General features: G+C 33.0%; 1 long non-coding RNA gene across 1 annotated transcript; it reads left to right on the forward strand.

The window, feature by feature from the left end:
• The first annotated feature begins 52 nt into the window (after positions 1-52).
• LOC119570002 lies at positions 53-373 on the forward strand. Its single transcript, XR_005228346.1, has 2 exons — positions 53-109; positions 284-373. It is a non-coding gene; the product is annotated as an uncharacterized LOC119570002 (long non-coding RNA).
• Positions 374-5,972: the final 5,599 nt, after the last annotated feature.

Raw genomic sequence — 5,972 nt, forward strand, 5'->3', positions numbered from 1 at the left:
AAAACTAACAGAATTTTTTTTTAAAAATTTTTTTGGGAAACGCGGTTGTTTACTTCAATGGCAGCTGTGGTCGCCTAACAGCACCAGGCCCTATTGTAGGGGTTTGGAGGTAAATTACATTCTTAGTACTAGTTTATTCATACTATTATTATAATTTTGTTTTATAAGTTTGTTATCATTCAATGATGTGCTTTAATTGAGTTAAGTTGTGAATTATTACAAGTTTAATAGTATATATGACCACGTGGTCACAGTTGTTACGTTCCACATTGTTTTGTTGCAGTTTTACGTATGAGTACGGACATGGAAGATATGGATGAACATGTAGAAATTATATTTCATCAGTTATGGAGAATAAAGGAAGAAGCAACAAGAATTGTTTTTCTCCAGAATCCATTGAAGTATTCATTCAGTAAACAAATTCCAAAAAAAAAGGACGAGGCCACAGCGACAGTAAAACTCCACCCTAGTAAAACTCCATTCCAGTAAATCTCCACCCAAGTAAAACACCATGAAAGCATAACTCCAGCCTAGTAAAACCCAACACTTCGTCAGTGAAAATCCATCAACAGTAAATTACAAGCCATGTCAAATTTCATCCAAAGGTGTCATCCAAAGAAGGCAGTACTACACATCAGTTGCATAACAAGCATACAACTTCTATCACAGTTTTTATTTGCTGCAGCACCAGTAGAGCAGTTGATTCTTCCCAGCAGTCAAGTGTGATCTTAACTAGTTCATCCACTGAGAACATTCCAAACAGGGACCAGAAGTGACAAGCACAGCAAGAGTACAACAGGTTAACCAGAAGGTTATTTACGTTCCCACTGTTGATCTGTAGTTTAAAATAAGGTAACTGCAGACAGGTAATTGTTTATGTGGGTTAAACGGTGTCTGCTGCAGTACTGGTATATTTATAATTGCTGTTTTGTTTAGTCACCATGAGTCACACTTTTGAAGTTGAAAGCCCTGAAGAGTTAGAGTTGCATGAGAATGTTATTTATGATGAACCTAGTGTAAAATCTAGAACTAAGACTCAAAAAGGTTGTGAATATGAAGTTGATGTCTGTAAGACAAATTTTTTGAGTGCAAAGTCTGCTTGAAAGAGAGTTTACATTGAGATAAATAATAAATTAAATGATTTAGAATTTAATCAAATTACGAAAGCAAGGATTTCACTAGTAACCAAGTTTGAAACTGAAAATGCATATGATAAGAAGCACTTGGAGCCCTCTAATAAATTTTCAGATCAATATATTAAATGTGAGGAAGACATACAAAGGCTTATATTTGATATCAGAGAAAGGTCAAAACAGTTTATACAAGTTGCAGGCAGTACTAAGAGTAGTGGACATTCTAGACATTCAAGTATTTCTCATCAAGAGTTAATCAACGGATGAATTCTTGTCAGAGAGAGCAAGAAGAAATAATGCATCCAAAATTAGCTGAATTTTTTGTTCAGGCAAATTAGTGACTAGCTTCTAGGCCTGAACCAGAAGTCTCAATGACATACTTCAGTATTCATGTGGTCAAGTCATTTGAGACTTGGTCAGAAACGAAGTGCAGCTGAATGTATTATTAACAAATTCGATGGATGAAGCAAAAGAAGTATAAGTGGACTTTTGTATTAGATACACTGAAATTACCATAAAGCTAGAAGCCTTAAAACAAGATTTGTATGCCATTGTAGTTGCTAATGAATATAGAGAAATTAATAGTGGCAAAGGATTCCTTTAATGATTGACCACTTGATGAAATTTCCGATAGTTTTGAGACATGCAAGACAGCAATGAAATATTCAATTATTGATATATTAAATGATCCCAATGAAATCGAGACGAATTTTTCAAAATTGGCCACTCCTATAGTTGATAGTGGAATACAATTGTAGATAAAGAGCTATATAAGCCAGTACTGATGATGAAGTCAATGGCTTATTAAATTCAACAGAATTCTGATTCACAATTTGTAAATTTGTAAAAAGCTTAAAGGGCTACACCAATACTTCAATCACTGCAGTTCAAGATAAAGGTTAGAGTTAATGCAACTGCAAGAAAAAAATTACTGGCAATGCTGATTCCCTATCAAAACGATGATCTTTGTCGGGGCTATTTCAGTATAGTAAGTGGTTTGATCAAAGAGGATAAGGTATTCATCAGGTATATAGAAAATGATTCCAGAAGTAATAATTACCATGAGAAAATGTCTTCTCAAGTGCCTACAAGTCAAAGGATTATTCATCTTGAGCAATGTAAAAAAAAATTTTTGAACTTGATTTTAATTAAGTAAATGATGATTTGTCATTTTCAATAAATGATTATAACAGAATGAGAGAAGGTATTCATCAGGTTGAAGAGGCCATTGAATGCCTCTGCCTTTAAAAATGTAGATTTCAAGTTCCAAATAAGAGAAGAGTTTGCACTATATTAATGAATCGTAAGAAATTCATCAAAGAAAGATACTATGAAGATATGTCAACTTTATATGATCTCATAGAGAAGGTTTCGCAGAACAATCCAAAGGAAGATTAAGTAAGGATAAGGTCAAAGTTGGTATATCACATCATGGTGTTTACCATCCCAAAAGCCAGGAAAAATATAGTTTTTGACTGCAGTGTTCCATCACATGTATCACTGATGATAAACCTTTTGAAAGGTCCAAGACTTAGCAAATAATCTTACAGCGTATTGTTTAGATTCGCCAGAACCAGTACATGTATTATGACATCAAGCAATGTACCAATCAAGTTAAAGTGAATGGCAGAACGAGATTTACTTAGATTTCTTGTGGTGGAACAATGGTAATTTCAGAATATGAAATAGATGGAATTTAGAATGACAGTTCATCATGAAGAAGATTGTGGTCATGAGACAGCCATATTTTTTATGTAGATGATGGGTTAATGTCAGTGTCAACAGTAGCTGAAGCTATTAATGTGATTGACAAAAGTAAGAGTCTATGTAAATTAGCAGGTTTCACATTGCACAAATTTTCCTCAAACAGAAAGAAAGTAATTTCTGCTATTAGTTCAGAAGTAATGTCTGACAACATTAAAAGTCTTGACTTGACAAAGGATACACTACCATTGGAAAGAACACATGGAATAGAATGGTGCATAGAGTTAATTTCAGTAGCAAGCTTTTAACTAGAAGAGGCATTTTGTCAACGGTAAGCTCAATATTTGGTCTCGGGACTAGTATCTCCATTGATTCTATTAGGAAAGGAAATACGCCAGGATTTATGTAGGGGTAAAGTAGAATGAGATGATCCTATGCCTGATCACATTAAACCCTTGTGGGAAAAATGGAGAAATCAATTATGTGAGTTGCAGAACCTTAAATTGCCAAGATTTTATAAACCAGAAGGCTTTGGAGAAATTTAATCAGTAGAGTTACACCATTGTTCAGATGCCTGTCAAGATGGCTATGGACAGTGTTCATATATTAGATTTATTAATGTTAAAGTTCATTTTTCTTTAGTTATGTCCAAGTCTAGAGTTACTACATTGAAAGCTGTTATTATTCCAAGATTGGAACTGACAGCAGCAGTAGTGTCAACTAAGTAAGTGTTATGTTTAGAAAGGAACTTGATTTTCAAAATATAAAGGAAATATTTTGGACAGATACTAAAGCAGTCTTGAGATACATTTCGAACGACACCAAAAGGTTTCATGTTTTTGTTGTGAATAGAGTTCAAAATATTAGAGATAGGACTGATCCTATTCAGTGGAATTATGTACAGTCAGAGTCATGTGTTAAAGAATTAATTAATAATTTGATGTGGAATGCTCCAAAGTTTCTTTGAACAAAGATCCATTTTAGAGGATCCAGAAATCAAGAAAGTGTCATTTGTAGTAACTTAAAAGAAAGAAGTACCATTTCTTAATAGGACTGTTTCTCTGATTAGTTTAGAGCTAAAAGAGCTACAGCATTGTGTTTATGACTACAAAGTAAGTATAAGAAAACCACAGAAACATCTGAGGAGAAAATGGATAAGAAGAGAAATGTAACATATAATCATGTGACAGTTTCAGGGCTTGAAAAGGCAGAGAAAATAATAATAAAGGAACTTCGGAGTAAACACTATGCAGATGAAAAAAAGGTTCTTCAAAGGAGAATGTCCTAAATAAAACAAGCAGTTTGTACAAATTAGGTCCATTTATGAATACAGATGGAATCATAAAGGTACGAGGAAGACTTAATCAAGCAAACTTGAATGAAGCAAGTAGACATCCTGTAATTTTGCCAGGTAAATATCATATATCAGAATTGCTGATTTGTCACTATCACCAAAGGGTTTACCATCAAGGTCGTGTCATACTTAAAAAGAAATAAGATCAGCAGGTTACTGGATTGTAGTGTAGTGAAGTCAAGAGATATGAAGCATTGTTCACATGTTTAGTTTCAAGAGCTATTCACCTAGTTGTTGAATCTATGGATACTGATTCTTTTCTCAATGCGTATCGTCGTTTTGTTGGTAGAAGAGGGCCAGTACGTCAGTTGAGATCAGATAGAGGTACAAATTTTGTACGTCCCAAGAATGAACTTGAGATTTGCTTAAAGGATATGGATCAAACAAAATTCAGCAATGTAATGTAAAAAAACAATTGTGATTGGATTAATTTTAAAATGAATGTACCTTATGCTAGTCATATGGGACGTGTATGGAAGAGACAGATTCGTACTGTACGGAACATATTGTCTGTGATACTTTGTCAGCATGAAACTTAACTGGATGATGATTCATTACAAACCTTTATGGTTGAAGCAGAATCCATTGTCAATAGTCGTCCATTGACACTGGACAGTATTAATTCAATAAAGAATTCGGATCTTCTAACTACTAACCATCTTTTGACAATGAAATCAAAGGTTGTATTGCCACCACCAGGTAATTTTCAAAGTAATGACCTATAATCAAGGAAAAGATGGCGAAGAGTACAGTATTTAGCCAACGTGTTTTGGTCTAGATAGAAGAAAGAGTTTTGACAATCTCTTCATTCTAGAGATAAGTGGATTAAACCCAGCAGAAATGTGAAAGTAGGAGATATTGTGATTGTAAAGGATCAAATTGAAACTAGAATAGGTCTCTCACATGAGTAAATAAAGAATTTACTTATGTGAGAGACCTATTCATAGTCTAATTATGTTATTAGAATATGAGGAATAAAGTTTTATTTGAGTTAACTTAATGTACTTTATATCCATGGAAGTCCCCGCCAAAGAGCTTTATTTTATTTGTGATACCTCAGAAGATTAATGTTTTATTTTTGTATTAACTTTCAAGAATGAAGGTTTTAAAAAGAAAATAGTTTTAAGGTAGTATAATGTTAATTGTAAATTGTAAACAATTTAGGGGAGCCATGTAAGTGTAGCAGCCAAATTAAGAAAGTAAAGATGAATGAAAAGATTATGTTTCAAAGTTGAATGCATAGACGGGTATTGGAACGCGGTCGTTTACTTCAACGGCAGCTGTGGTCGCCTAACAGCACCAGGCCCTATTGAATTAGCATTCAATAGTGTGCTTTAATTGAGTTAAGTGTGTGAATTATTACAAGGTTAATAATATATAAGTGGCCACAGTTGTTACGTTCCAAATTGTTTTGTTTGCAGTTTTACGTATGAGTATGGACATGGAAGATATGGATGAACATGTAGAAATTATATTTCATCAGTTATGGAGAATAAAGGAAGAAGCAACAAGCATTGTTTTTCTCCAGAATCCATTGAAGTGTTCATTCAGTAAACAAATTCCAACAAAAAGGGCGAGGCCGCAGTGACAATATATTTATATAAATATATGTATATGTGTGTATATATATATAATAATACATACATACATACATACATATATGTGTGTGTATATAATATAATATATAATATATATATATATATATATATATCATACTCATATATATACATATAGATATATATAAATGATATAATATATATATAAATTAATATATATATTTT

This window comes from Penaeus monodon, unplaced genomic scaffold, assembly GCF_015228065.2.
Source record: "Penaeus monodon isolate SGIC_2016 unplaced genomic scaffold, NSTDA_Pmon_1 PmonScaffold_20705, whole genome shotgun sequence".
NCBI classification, from domain to species: domain Eukaryota; kingdom Metazoa; phylum Arthropoda; class Malacostraca; order Decapoda; family Penaeidae; genus Penaeus; species Penaeus monodon.